The sequence below is a fragment of the Lissotriton vulgaris genome, chromosome 7, assembly GCF_964263255.1.
Source record: "Lissotriton vulgaris chromosome 7, aLisVul1.2, whole genome shotgun sequence".
NCBI classification, from domain to species: Eukaryota; Metazoa; Chordata; class Amphibia; order Caudata; family Salamandridae; genus Lissotriton; species Lissotriton vulgaris.
The window spans coordinates 1146253735-1146269608 of record NC_141695.1 but is presented as its reverse complement, the minus strand read 5'-3'; positions in this window follow the sequence as shown (position 1 = coordinate 1146269608).

The following is a 15874-nucleotide window of genomic DNA, read 5'->3' as shown; positions in this document are numbered from 1 at the left end:
CTGTGCTAGGCGGCCTGCCTCTCATTTTGGGACTCGTAGCAGGAATTCTATTTTTGTCCTTCTGCTCCGATATGGCAAGTCCAGTCACCAACAATACCCAGACTACCATGGAACAAGCCCTCCTAGCCATGCGGTATCGTGAAAGAATTACACAGATTTTTGGCTTGGCTCGTTTAAGAGATCTGAATACCACTTGGTTCCTTTCATTCAGACCAATCTGGCAAGATTGCATCTTACCTGTTCTGCGATGCCTGCTTTGCGGAGAAGAATGCGTGTTGGACATCTGTCTTACACTTCCATCAGCACTGCCAACGGATGTTGACACCTTGCTGGGTCCTGTAACGACTCACACATCGTGTTGCCCCAACGGCTGCCAATCCTGATGACGGCATTCATTGAGATCTCACCAGCGAATCCATCTATTGGTGAGGTACGAGGCACAACAGGCACACAGGTACCATCAACATCGAACATTTCTAATGCGGATGACACTGACGGAGATGTTTCACATCTTTGCACATTTGATCTACTTGATGAAGTAGTTCCACTTTCACCAACTGTGGTAGACAGTTTCTTTGCCAGCTTAGATGGTTTGATGTTTTCTCCTGACACCGGGAATAACTTTTGAAAGTGCACACAGCCTTCCATCAACTCTGAAATTCAGCCTTCGGTTTTTTAAAAACAAACCCTCTAACTTGGGAACTCTATGTTCTACAATCTACATTTGTAAAGTTTTATTTTCTTCTCCATCCTGGAATAGAACTTTCTCCTTGGCACAAAGTAATCTGCTTGAAGTAGAACTATTCTTAGAGAGCAAGAAATTCATTTGACACTTCCTACAGACAAATATTTGGCATTTTCTCATGAAACAATAACAGTTTATATATCATGCTATGAAATGGCCTCAATCTTTTTTCTTCTGTACATTTAGTGCCATCTCATAACTATCATTTTATGTTTTATTTAGATAGCGCTTTTTGACAGCTATTTCTTGTAAAATGCGTACAGGACAAATACTCATGTATGTGTATGAACCATGTTTCATGCATTTCATGTATTTTGGGTGGGACTATGAACACATGCTTTAGTTATGTTTTTTATGCTTACAGATTTAGTAATATTAGACATAATACGTGGGGTGGGTGTTGTATAGCATTTTAGGACCCTAGTGTAATTTTACTGATTCATGCCCTTATATAGGTATAAAACATCATATCCTAATATAGGCATAGGAATCATAACCATATTAAGACATAACTCAAGTTGTCCTAATACGGCTTGGCTACTTCCACTAGTTCCGAAAATCTACAACAATTTCCTGGAAAAACCCGCCTTCAACAGTCAGGGACTTCCCCCTGCATGAATATTTATTTATCCAAGAACTCATGGAGTTTCAGAGAATCAAGTCTCTAATGGCGTTATTATGTCCAATCTGACGTCAAACTCGGCACCTTCAAGGTATAAATATGCCCACACTTGTCCAAACAAACACACAGTGGTTTGGAGCAGTTCGACTATCTACTTGCCCGACGCCCTGCTGCTGCAAGTGCCGAAGGAAGCCGACCCTCCAGCTGACGCACTGAGAGGCGCTGTACTTTCTCCAGACGAGAAATCCAGCTCCAGTGTTTCCAGGCTACCCTTGCGGGTTGCTGGGAAATCGAGTCCCTAGAGGGAGATACAAGATCTCCTTCATTCTAAACCAAGGTACGGCTCTGATTAGACCCTAAGAGAATTCTTGGAATAGATTCTTGGCAAGAGAATACTGAACTTAAGCTACACCTCACTTACTTCATCCCTTGTACTGGACCTAGGTTAGGTACACCGGGGGAGGCGTATTTTAGAAGCACCAGTTGAGCATTTTTAGTCATTATTTATCACTGTAGGTATTGTATGCATTTTAGGTATTTTATGGCTTAGAAACTATGCCATGCTTTTACAATATTATTTTATAATACTCTTCGTACTGTACGCTCTGTATTTTACCGCAAGTATTACGATTGCAGCAGTTCATTTCTTATGCTTGAGAAAGAAGACTGTTCAATAAAAACCCTTTTATTGAAAACGCCCGTCTCTCTATTTCTCTGCACCTCTGGTGAAACGATGCATGCACCATTGACTGAGTGAAATAACTATCTATTGTTTCCGTGACTCTAGAGATTGATTTCTTATTCATGGGAAACAAAGTGTCATGTTTAAAGTGGTTGTCAGAAACTAATCCCTTCTTGTTCGTTCGAGAAAGTTTCTAGTGACCTCTGAGATAGCTAGCACACCCATATTTAAGTCTAATATATTCAGTAGAGACCTAGTCGACTTCAGTCCTATGTCTAAACTACAGGATACACTATTCCAATGTGCAGAGCCTATTGGGTATATAGGAACTACGCAACAAATCCTTGGGAACAGCGGCTAAGTATAGATAGTTTGAGCTCAGCCGTCTATTTGCCGCATAAGGCTGGACCATGGAATGGTCAATTGAAGGACCATTCCCTGTTAACATCTTGTGGGCAATGCACATGGCTTTAAAGTTAACTCGCTCCCGAACGGGGAGCTAGTGGAGGGACTTCAAGGCGGGCTTTGCAGATTGCCGGTTCAGGATCCCCAAGAGCATCCACTCAACAGCGCAGTTTTGCACCGTTTGGAGTTTTTTGAAGGTCAAGACCGGAGCTCTGAGATAAAGGGCGTTCCCGTAATCCAGGCAGGAAAGAATAAGTGCCTGTATCATAAGCTTTCTCACCTGGGAGGCGAGAAGTGGAAGCACTTTACGGAGCATCCTGAGGATGGCCTAGCAGGAAGCCACAACCTTCCGCTCCTAGACCAAAAAGCTGAGGTCTTGGTCCAGCCAGATACCCAGACTCTTCACCTGGGTCTTAGGGGCGGGGCCCATGCAGACTGGCAATAGAACATCTGCATTGAATAGGGATGGATTGCCAAAGAGCATCAACTCAGCCTTGCACCATTTAGTTTTAAGTATGATTGATTCATCAATTTGACTAACTCTTCTAGTCAAGGACAAAGGCCGATAGAGGCCTTATCAGAGTGGTTCAGAGCTACAACCAATTGGGTGTTGTCAGTGTAAGTCACTATATGAATCCCAAATCTGAGCACGATCTCTGCAAGCGGAGGTCATATAAACATTAGAAAGGGACAGACTAAGGGACGACCCCTGAGGGACTCCGCAATGGAGAGGCAGAGGTTTTGAGGTGACAACTCCCTCAAAAACCTGGAAGGATCTCTCTTCCAGGAATGATTGCAGCCATGTTAGAGCTACCGAGGTCACCCCCAAACTTCTGAGTCGATGAATCAGAATTTGGTGGTGGACCATGTCATAAGCTGCGCTTAGGTCCAAGAGGATAATCGCTTTTGAACCTCCGGCGTACAGAATCTTTTAAGATTCTTTGACAACTGCCAACAGCGCAGTTTCTGTTCCTTGGCGCAGACGAAAGCCAGTTTGGGAGGGATGGAGGAGGTTGTGGGATTCCAGGTATGTCAAAAGTTCTGCGTTGACATGTTTCACTGCTATTTACCTAATACTTCAGAGGAGCGACATAGGGCGGAAATTACTCAGTAGCTCTGGATCAAGACCAGGTTTTTTCAAGAGAGGCTTTACCATCCCTTTTTTCCTCAGGGGGGGACCACTTCAGAGGAGAGAGAGGCGTTGATCAAGTCAAGGATGATCGGGAAAACTATTTCTGACACTTGTTTCCGAATATTAGGTGGAGCTGAGTCTCTAGGGGACCCGCTCTTTACGAGTGCTGAGGTGATTTGGAATGATTCACAATCCATCAGGGGAAATGCCTCAAGAGAGAACTTTGCTTTACCCATTGAAACTTACCTTCAAAATATTCTTGTCCTCAATATTCTTGACACAATAGTGTGACAACACAATATTTTGGAGTCAAATTTTTTTCCAAACACCAGCCCTGAAATGAACGGTTGAACTTATAAACTGAGGCTGTACTTGAAGGCAATTAGTCTCTCTTATTCAACACTAGTTTCTCTAGAAGCTGTTTCTTATTCTACAGCTCAACTGGACTTTGGTGGGTGAAACTTTGAACACACCATCCATATGTTGTTTAAGTTGTACTGTTTGCCCCCGCACTAAAGAATTAATACGCCGTCTACTGCATCACTTTCAAGGCCTTCCTCTTTGAGGGTATCTGGTGGAGCCAATTAGGAGTGCTGGTGGGCTGGGGTTCTTGGAAGGATTTGGGGCCCCATTAGGATGGTGGGCTGATCGCCCCCACCATCCGTGCCAGAATGACCCCCCACCATATTATTATGTCTGGGGGGTCCGCAGCGGACGGAAAGACCGTCCGACCCTTTTCTGCCCTGGTCTCCTTGCGACCTGCCGGAAAAGTGTTCTATATGGGGGCATTGTCTATCAGACACCGCCAGCCATATTAGAATGGGCATTTTCCAATGCCTTTCCATGGCGGCATTGCCGCCATGGAAAGGCATGCGGAGTCTGCTTTGGGGGCCCGTTGCGGGCCTCCAGGGACTCTGGGGGGGTGCGGGTTGCCTGTCACGTTGTGCTTTGAAATGCACAACATGTATTTTTACCATTGCGACAGGCAGTGCTTTCAGCACCGCCCGCCACAATGTTAAAAATACAGGATGCGCGCGCCACTGTGGCAGGCACATCCTAATTTCCCCCACAGGACCCCCTCACTTATGGCGGGCGGTTCCTTTCTACGATGGAATGGCGGGCGACAAAGTCCACCAGTCATCCTAATGGGTCCCTTGTTTTTGATAATTACAAATTTGGCTGCACTCCGCAGTCTCTTAGCTAGGTTTGTTCTCTACAAATACCACTTACATACATACTAAATTGTCAAAGGAGAACTTTTCTGCAACAAACCTTTGATGTATTTCAAGAGTTTTTGTCACACCTATTGATCTCAGTTCCCATGGTCTATGTTTACTGCCTTATGCACAGGGCTTTAAGTAGGATGAAAAAACTATAGGTCTCTCAATGTGGTGTGGCCAATGTAATTAAGGGTGTGGCTAAAAAACGTGTAAGCTAAAAATCTGTGCTGTGCCACCCGACTTGTATTTTGCTGTTTCTTTCTTTGCATCCAGATATATGATACAACAAGTAACATCATACCTACAACAAGTCAGGACTATTGGCTTTGTCAATGGTTGTTAGTTGCATAAGAGAAATAAGCAGCAAGTATGGCTTCTATATAATATTGAAAAAGCTTCCAATTAAAGCCCTGCTGACACCACAATGATGTTGCTGCTCCGTTGCTGCTCCTGAGTTTCAAAAAGAGAAGGGGAATCCAGAGAGAAAATGACTCTCATTATTGGATTTCCCTTGTACAACGCTCACCAGGCATGAGGTCATGCCGTAACTTCTCCACCAGTGAGAAGTGAGCAGTGCGAGCAGGGTACATCGATGTGCCTGCTGTCACTGCAGTCCGGAAAAAAAAGGACCGCCTGTGCCAGGGCTCAAAACAGCCCGATAGAGACCAGTTTCTAGGGCCCCTTTCAAAAACTACAGGTGCTCAGAACCGGTGAGACCCGGCCCACTTAAAACCCTGCTTGCGCACCTCTGCCTAGCGGATAACAGATAAATACCCGTGTGCTATGATGTAGACAGGGTCAGCATAGAAACATGCAGTCACTACCATCAGAAACACTATGATTCTGGACTTCTCTTCAATAGAAACCCTCCTTGAATGCCTTAGCACAAAGCTTTAGGCCCTTTAAATGCTACGGTTCATTTCAGTGCATTTTATGTTATATTTGTACTACAACACACCTATTTCAGACACCCCGTTTCTGGTTTTATTACTAGATTAGAAAGTCATTTATAGTGATTCAGTCTCATTTGTATTCTTTCGCTTTCCTTACTTTTGCTGTTTTTAGTTATGTTTGTATGTTTGTTTACGGCTTTGCTTTCCCCACATTAAAACCAATGAAATAAATCAGAATTCAGCGACTTTTTCTCATGGCTTCCTTTCTGCCTCGATTGACGACACTGATAACGTGAAACCGGAATTTGATGTATTGCTCGGCACGTCTAGAAGGCCAGGCTGTGTGCCCCAGGGGGCGCAGATCATATTAGAAAGGGAGAGACAGACATGTGTATTTAATTAACGCGCGCAGATATGCGTACATATTACCCCATTAGCAGAGCCTGGGTTCTGTGCTCTGCCTCTGTGCAGTGGTGATTACAATGAGACTGGATTAATGGGGCGCGAAGGCCTGAGTCACGCTTCGAGTGCAGGCGAGAGAGGTCGGCGTTAAGTGGGGTGGTTGGTAAAAATAGAGGTGGCCGGAAATAGACACCTAGCGGGATATTATGGGAGATTGACAGGGCGAAAGATCAAATGTGACACTTAGGCATAGACTGTCTTGTGGTGTTGACAGAATCGTGCATTGAGGTTTCCACCAAAGGTCAGAAGCGTAGCTGTCGATAGTGCAGCAGGTGCAGTGACACCAGGGCTCAGAGGGGCACGATGAACCCTAATAATGGCTATATTTTATTATTCAACTACTGTTCAGGCGATCCATTTCCGTGCTTGGGCTAGCCTCCTGGCACTCTCGCTACGCCAGTGTAGATCAAAAACAAACGGTATGCAAAATCAGAGGCATGTGTAGGCAAGAGGGGGAGGTTGGGTGGATGGATGGAGATGGATGGATACATGGGTGGATGGTGGGGGAGGTTGGGTGGATGGATGGAGATGGATGGATGGATACATGGGTGGATGGCCTGGGGAGGTTGGGTGGATGGATGAGGATGATGGATACATGGGTGGATGGCTTGGGGTGGTTGGGTGGATGGATGGATGGATGGATGGATGGATACATGTTTGGATGGTGGGGGAGGTCGGGTGGAAGGATGGATACATGGTTGGATGGCTTGTGGAGGTTGGGTGGATGGATGGTCTGACCAGTGGATGGATAGGAGGTTGTGTCAGTTGTGTATTTTTGGTGCCTAGGTATTGGACAAATGTGAAGTTCATGGAGAGGATAGATGGACGGACGGATAGATGATGAGATATGTTGGATGTGGCAGGGAGGATGGGTGGATAGATGAATGGATGCATGCTCTGATGGAAGGAAACAAGGGCGGACAAAAGGAGTTACAAGTTAGTATCCTTTTTAAATATTTAAAAATAATCTATATACATTTCAAAGAACAGGACACCAATAGAATTATTCCAAGCAAAATGCTCGCTGGTGGCACATGTATAGAAAGCATGATCGATTGTCGTCCCCCCTTCCCCCGAGTGAGCGTGTACGCGTTATCAGACGTCATATCCTACGTGTGTTGGTTCATGCTCTCCAGAACCGGCCAAGATCTTTACAGTAAAGAAGGCAGGATGCAGACGTCTGTTGTCTGACAGGCTGTGCGGGCGGGGGGGGGGGGGGGTTGCAGGTATGCGAGGAGGCTCTGGGTCTCTGGTAGTCCTCCGATAGAAAGCCATCGCAGGTTGAGTTAACCTCACTCTTCTAAACATAGACGGTGTCACGTGTAATGAAGTGCCTGTGAGAGACCAGGCCCTACCGCTGTACAATAGAGGACTGTTGTAGATAAGATACTTCACAGGACTGATGTTCACAGCATTCCAGACTCAGTGTAGTGGCCAGTGTAAATATAGCACTGAGAAACTCCATTACTGCCAGAGTTATTATCTAAAAAAACCCTCTGCTGATTGGTGCCTCGAGCACTATATACAGACTCATTGGGAAACATTTCTTAGCATCTTTCGGTCTGGATTTAAGTCTGTAAGATCTTTCAGACTCTTCTAAGAGTGCATGCGCTGCCTGTGGCGAGACATTTTGTTACTTTACAATAGGCTTGAACTACCACCCATCGTTTACCATTGGTTCGCCTTATTGTCACTCTCATTTGCTTGCTCCTTATTTGATGGCTCGTCTCTGATTTACTTCCCTGTCATGAGTTTCTCACTCCCCTGGAGTATGGACGCACTACTCTAGCCTTACACTGCTTTTTTTTGTGCTATTTGGTCTTTTGAGTTTAGCACTCTGTGAGAGTGTGAGGTTTTCCAGTTTTCTCCCTTGTGTGCTTCCCTGCCCCCCACCCCGTCTCAATGTTGCTCTATCTCCTCGTGTGCTTCCCTGCCTCCCCCATGTTGCTCTGCCTCCCATGTGCTTCTCTGTTCCCTACCCCCAGTCTCCCTTTCTCTTGTCACTCAGTCTCTCATCAGAGAGGGGCACATTGTATTTGCTGGCTAAGGTCGAGCATTTTTCAACGCAGCCCATTTTTGATGACTTTAGCTTGAAATCCGCCAAACACAATCCAAATTTCCCATGTCAGAACCACAGGCACAGCCGCAGGGAGTACCACGAGGCACACACATGCTCCTGCAAAGCACAGCTTCAAAACCAAATAGCTTTTCAGAGGCTGGTCAGATTTGCAAGCGGTTTACATGGATATTAGTCAGCTTGGCCTGGTGGCAATGGCCACTTCCTGGCCAGGAAGGCGCACCAACCATTCTTAATACTGTTGTGGCGTTAACCAGAGGCACACACCAAGGAGAGAGGAATGCTACTTCCGCTACCAGAGAGCATCCTTTTGTAGGATCACACTTCCATCACCATTCTTCTTAACAAGTTGGATTCTTCCTTTCAGGAAAATCAAGGAGCAGTTCCAGAAAGGTTCAGGAAAGCAGTTCCCTGCAAATCCTTTGTCACCAGCAGTTGACTAATGACTTCACAAGAAAGGCTCTCCTCTGGGGGAGACGATACAGTGTTGCTCTTGCTGCAACAGGGCGAGGGTTGTATGTCGGAAAAATGTCTACCGTAACAATGCGGTCTCTACTACGACCACGTCTTAACCACAAATTGCTTTACCACGTATTCCTTTACCACGATTTTTCGTGGTAATGGCATGCATGGTAAACAGCTATATGTGGCTAAGTTTACCACCTCCCTCTTTCTCCCCCTGAGCCCTAAATACACCCGAACCTCCTTAAAACTACCTTAAACCCCCACCCCCCTAAATACTACACCAAACTCCACCACCCCCTAAAAACTATCCTGACCCCACCCTCTAAAAAGTAATCTGAACCCCTCCCACCCCCCAAAAACTATCCGACCCCCTCCCACCCCCTAAAAACTACCCCAAATCCCCCCTAAAAACTACTCCGATCCCTCACAACCCTAAAAACTACTCCAATAGCCCACCCCTAAAACAATACCACGAACTCCCCCACCCCCTAAAAACTAATCTGAACCCCTCCCACCCCCTAAAAATTACACCAAACCCCCTCCCACCCCCTAAGAACTACCCCTAAAAACTACCCCAAACCCCCACCACCTAAAAAACTACCCTGATCCCCCACCCCTAAACACTACCCTGATCGCCCACCCCCTGAAAACTACCCCGAATCCCGCACCCCTAAAGACTACCCAAACCCCCCACTCCCTAAAATCTACCCCAAATCCCCACCCTCTAAAAACTCCCCCGATCCCCCACCCCCTAAAAACTACCCGAACCACTCTTACCTGTCCTCTTCTCTTTTTCTTTTTCACGTCCATCCTGAACACCAGACCGACTTTACTTTAACCATGCACATGTGTGGTTAAGGCAAAGTCATTGTTCAGGCAAGTCGTTGTTCGGCTTGTGGGCTTCCGGAACTCGTGGCTCTTGCCTTGTTGTTCTGGATGTTCCCCCAGGGGGAGCCACCTTCTTCAGAAAATCTGCAGCTCTCCAAGCTGGGTTATTTGCTCAGGTTTGTTCCCTTCTTAAAAAGAAAGCCAGAGTTCAAGGATCCTGGCTGTGGTACACAATTGTCTTCTCAGTAAAAATGCTGTGTAACGCCTACTACTAATCATACGAAATCTGGTCCAGTGATCAGGATATCTCAGCATGTATACTCACAATCTTACCAGACAGATATTTGCAGTGTTTTTTTTGGGAGGGGGGCTCCTCCCATTTTGCAGACGTGCATGTAGATATGTTTTCCAGGAGACCCTCTCTGGACCTGGATTAAAGCAGTTCAGACTTTATATGTATTGGATTCGAACAGGTTTTAGAATGATGGAGCAGGAAGACAGAGTGCAGAAGGCAGGGCACAGGGACAGTTAAACAAGATTGTTCCCTTGGTGAAATTCTACTTGCTTTAAAAAGTATCACATACACTTTCACCCTTGCACTCCGCACTTCTGGGTATATGACTACTGGGGGGTAGTTTCATTCATACTCTAAGTATTCCACCCACAGTCAGAAAGTAGAACCACAAAGGCACCATTTACATCAATAATTAACCTGACAATGTTAATCACATTTCAATTCTGCTTTATTAAAAACATATATCAGTTTTATATTCTATATATTAAAACAATATATTCTTAATTCGTGTCAAATACTATAATCATACAATATTACTGACATGTATTATTTGAATCATAGACATTTTTCAATAAACAATTAAAACTCCAGGTTGTTTAACAAAACATTTTTATGTAGACATTTGATACCAAACCCCCAAAAATGTATATATGTCGACGCGTTTCGGTGGATCCGGTGGATCGACATTCTAGTGCCCCCTAACTAAGACATCATTAGATTGGATAGAATTGAAAAGATAGGGGGAGGGAAAGCCTGTATACATCGTAGCAACATCACGGTTAACAGAGCCATATCCCCTGTATTCCCCTCTTGTGAATACTTATGTCTCGACATCAGCAGCATTGACAAACCAGTATGCTCACGACACATTATCTATCATCCACCTGGGGACAACCTCATCTTTACCGAACACCTCATGGATATGGTCTCATCGAACACCGGATGGCAAAATACCCAAATATTCCTTGGCGACTTCATTCTCCATTGGAATGACCACAACGATGCCCGAACGCGCGAAGGAGCCCAGATTGGAGGTTTCGTATGCAAGAAAATATAGCATATGTGCCTGATGGACTTTATTGCAGTCTATGTATATGCTCTAACTACTGACTAGAAGTTTGAATATTGAAGATTTGGACAGTTTGGAAGGATTGGAATCTGAACCTAGCCGATATTGGGCTGGGACGGAATTATAACCAGTCAGAAGGCACACGGATACCCAAGAAGGATCAGAAGCCCTGAGGAAGTCGCGGGTTTTATCCCAAGCGACGAAACACGTGTCGGCTGGTGGCTGAACAAAGACACAATCATTAAAGAATACTCATATTTATACCAATTGCCTGTATTTAAAGTCAATGTTCCTTGATTAATACGTATTGGTGTGCAAGGAACTGAACTGAAACGATGCAGTGGTCATTAGTCTCAAAAACGTCCTTGATGATCTAGTCCTCACCCAAATTTGCAACAGCTCTAAAAATAATAAAGACTCAATCCTGGATGTAATAATTTTATTCACATATATAATCTCCAAAAGTGACATTATTCAGTTGGAGTCCGTCCTACCCAGTGATTGGTCGGACCACCACATTATCACCTTCTTTATCCAGGAAACAGTGATACTCAACTCGGTTCAATCCACAAAACCAAAGATTTGGAAAAGAGACTTGAAAAAACTCAACCCAAACACATTACCTTCCTCTAGCTACAACCTTCTTCTGCCCCCTGCAGGTTCTTCTGACGTTCATGATCTCACCAATTACATGACCTCGATAATTAACGAGGTAGCCCCCCTTCAACTAAAGAGAGTCTCCACTAAAGACTCTAAGCCCTGGTACAACGGTCTACTTAACGAAAACAGGCGGTCTCTCAGATCTTATGAACGCAACGGGAGTTCAGCTCCGTCTGCTAACCACCTTAAATTACTCAGGGAAAAGAGAAATGCTTATTACAGAAAGTTTATGCGCACAAAAGCAAACTTCTTCAGCCACCAACTAGACCAAGCAAGAAATCGTCCCCAAAAACTTTTTGAGTTAATCAAAACCCAATCTAAGGGCGCTCCTCAACGGCTACAAGAATTAGCTCAACCACAACCCATCTGTGAAGAATATTCCGCCTTCTTTAATCAGAAGACTGACAACATCAGGAAGGATCTCTTAAAAGACCTACTATTACACAGCGTTCCTCAGAGGAAACCCTCCCTTCACTCCCAACTACACCACACCAAATCCACTCAAAGTTTGACCTAAAAAGCAATGTAGCCTGGTCATTCTTTGCTACTTACACTGAAGAAGCTCAAGGCAAGATTCTTAATGCCCTGAAGCCTGCCAATCACCTCACCAATCCTCTCCCTGCAATTGCCGTTAAAGACTTAACCCCATGGTTTCTTCCTCTCTGGACCAAAATCATGAACAATAAACTGCAACAAGGCAGCATCCCGGACTCCCTCAAAGTTGGACAGGTATCACCCATTCTAAAGAAACCAACAGCTGACCCTACGGCCCTAAACAACTATTGTCCTATCTCCAATAATCCTAACCTGGCCAAATTATTTGAAAAATGTGTACACCACCAACTGACTACACATATTGATCACTTTGACCTTCTTAACAAACACTTATCTGGGCACAGAGCAGGTCACAGCACTGAATCAGCCATGACACTTATTATTGACAATGCGTTACAAATCCTTGACCACAACAGGTCATGCCTACTCATCCTGCATGACCTATCCTCAGCCTTTGATACGGTCAAACACGAGAATCTGATAGATCTTCTGAAACATTGAAAGGTCAACAACACTCTTTCCGAACCCGTACCAGTAACGCTGGGAGTCTCACAAGGGTCAGCACTATCTCCGACATTGTTTAATCTGTTCATGGAACCACTCACCGAATTACTAGATGAGTCTAACGTGCAATATCATATGTACGCTGACGATACACAACTTTATCTTAAAATCAACACCCTAGAAGACATTAAATCACTAAACGCAATTCTCAGGAACACCCAAACCTGGCTGGCAGAGAACCACCTCAAATTGAGCACTCTTAAAACAGAATTCTTCCTAATAACCCCTCCCGCCAAAGTCCCCTTAATGCAAGATTGGATCAAACACCTTACGGCACTCAACATTCAACCAACCATTGTGGACTCAGCGAAATCTTTAGGAATAACTCTCGACAGCAACCTCACAATTCAGAATCACATCAGCAAAGCTACAAGGGGAGCAAACTTCCAGATAAACACTTTGAGGAAGATGAAACCTTCCTGCCAGAAAATGACTTCAAGCTGGCAGTACAAGCTCTAGTTATCCCTCGTGTGGAATACGGAAGTGTCTCTCTGTGTGGCCTTCAAAAAGCCACTACAGCTCCCCAAAGAGCCTCCATAAATGCGGCAGCGAGACTCATCACCAGTTCGAAAAGAAGTTCCCACATTTCCCCAGACTTAAAATCCTTGAATTGGCTACCGTTTAAAGCCAGAATTCATCTAAAAATAGCGTGTATGACGCATAAGGCCATTCATCACTATGCACCCAGCTACCTCGCACAGAAACTGACGATCTCTGGGGGGTCTAGATCTTCAAGAAGTGCGGAAAACCTTCTACTGAAACCTCAAAGATTCATAAAAAAGAAAACTTACAAAACTACCTTCTCTGGGATGGCGCCCAGGATATGGAACACACTTTCCCCAGAAACCAGACTGAATGCTTCTACCGCATCTTTCAAAAAGGAAGTTAAAGCGATTCTCATGGCAAAATTCACCTGATCATAGTCTAATGAAACTCTGAACTCATTCGTACCCTTACTAGTAACCCTTACTAATACAAGAGTCCAATATGACATCCTAGTCACTCTATCTGCCCTCGATCTGAATCAACGGGTCCTAATACTCTCCTGTGCAAATTGTGGTTATGTATGTGTGTTTTACCTGCTTCTATTTGTTTCTATAACTAGCTGTGTCCAATGTAAAGCGCTCTGATATCCGTAAGGATCTTGTTCACGCTCTATATAACCCTCAAAATAAATAAATAAATAAAAAACAAAAGGAACTATTTAGCTATGCATTGTGTTCTGATCTTTAATTTACATTTTTGGGATTTATTAACCCTTAAAAAACTCACCGATCAAATGATATTGTTCTCTTCACTTAATGATGAGAAATTCACTTTGCGGCGCCAGCTTAAATCAGACAACCCTTCTTCTCATACGGGCTTATTCAATTGTCCCAGGATGTTTATATACAAATTTAGTAAAAAGATATATTATTTACATTTTCCTAACACCATGCATTGCTAAATAGTTCCTTTTTTTAAAATTAGGCGATCCAACTTTATGAAAAGTGGAACAGAAGGAACTACATTATCCGCTATTTAATTAAATCAGAGAGCGGAAAGCATTCATACTTCACTACAGAAATCCTGGTGAGTGGATATCTATTCCCTAATGAAATAAAGCAATTGTATTTACAGGAATACATTTGGGATATTGATGGAACGCTTTTACCTTTCAGAAACAAAGAGGAGTGAAAAGTAGATTGCTGATTCATTTTCCCAGATTGATTGAAGGGAATCCTAACAGCATTTTTAAAGGTATGCGCGTGGGGTAGACATATCATATTTTATGACTGAATGAGCAAAAATGGAGGCGAGTTTTATTGTTATCATAAAAAAAAATCCCCAACGAGATCACTTCTGTGATTATTATATAAATATGGACATCGTGTAAAAAGGATGAATGAATGAGAATTGATGGGTCAGATTAATGTTTTTTTTGGGGGGGGGGCAGGACTACAAACAGCATACATGGGCATTTAGCCATGACAATGTTGATAATAATGTGATGATATTTTGGTAAATATGTATTATTGATTTTGCATTTTTAATCTTCATTCACAGATTACTGTGTTTTTAACATTGTCCAGAGAAAGGTGGTGCATAAAAAGCAGGATCCACCGAAACATGTCGACATATATAATTTTTGGGGGTTTTGGTATTAAATGTCTACATAAACATGTTTTGTTAAACAACTTGGAGTTTTAATTGTTCAAATAATACATGTCAGTAATATTGTATGATTGTAGTATTTGACAGTGGTGGCTGGCGACATTTAAAAAGGGTGGGACGTAAAATGATTGTGGTACTGCACTGCGGCGAGCGGACGTAGCGAGCGAGCCTGAACAATGTACAGTGGATTCAGGAGGAGAAAATGTTAAAAAAGAGTGGGCAAATGGTGCATTTTTAAGCAAATTTGTAATCATGAGGACACACAAATCCATTAAATAAGTAAAGCAAAGGTAGACTAGGGTTACAGACATAATCTTAAGGGATCAGTACAGACAGGGAAATTGCAGCTATTTACTGTCTTATTTAATGTACAAATCCTGTATAGCCTTTTGATTGCTGCATTTGAGACAGGTGAACACCATCAATATCAATGTGTACAGCATATCTAACACTGCCAACAAAATCAGGAATACAACCCTCACTCCATACCCATATAATCACACTAAATTTCCTGAGCATGCTTGGGCTCGACTAATATGTGGAGAACTCATAAATGGCAGTCACCACCTGTTGGGATGGAAATTGCATTAACACCACCATTCCGATGACTTTCCAAATTACTATTTTTGCTTTGGACTAAATGTTTATGGGACAGAAGAGACGTGATGGGTGTTGTGAAAGCAGAGAAAATATATTGTTGGTGAGGGGTCACATTTTCTCTGGGGAGCCCATGACTAAAAAACATACAGTGTCACAGAATTAAATCTAATGCATATTCCACTCACATGGGAAATTGAACATGACACTGATCCTCAAAGGAAGTTCCAATATTGAAAATATGTTTTTTTTTTAAAAAGCCCCTAAACCAGCAGTGATGTACATTTGAGAAAGCCAAGTGGTGTGCTGCTTCTTGGTTGGATGAACAAAATAGGTGGACTGTAAGTTAAAGTGTTGGTGGGTTTGTGGCAGTGTGCAGGCTACAGAGATGAATGGATAGCAGATGTACAGCTGGATCGACCAGATTTAGGTGGGAGTGAAAACTGACA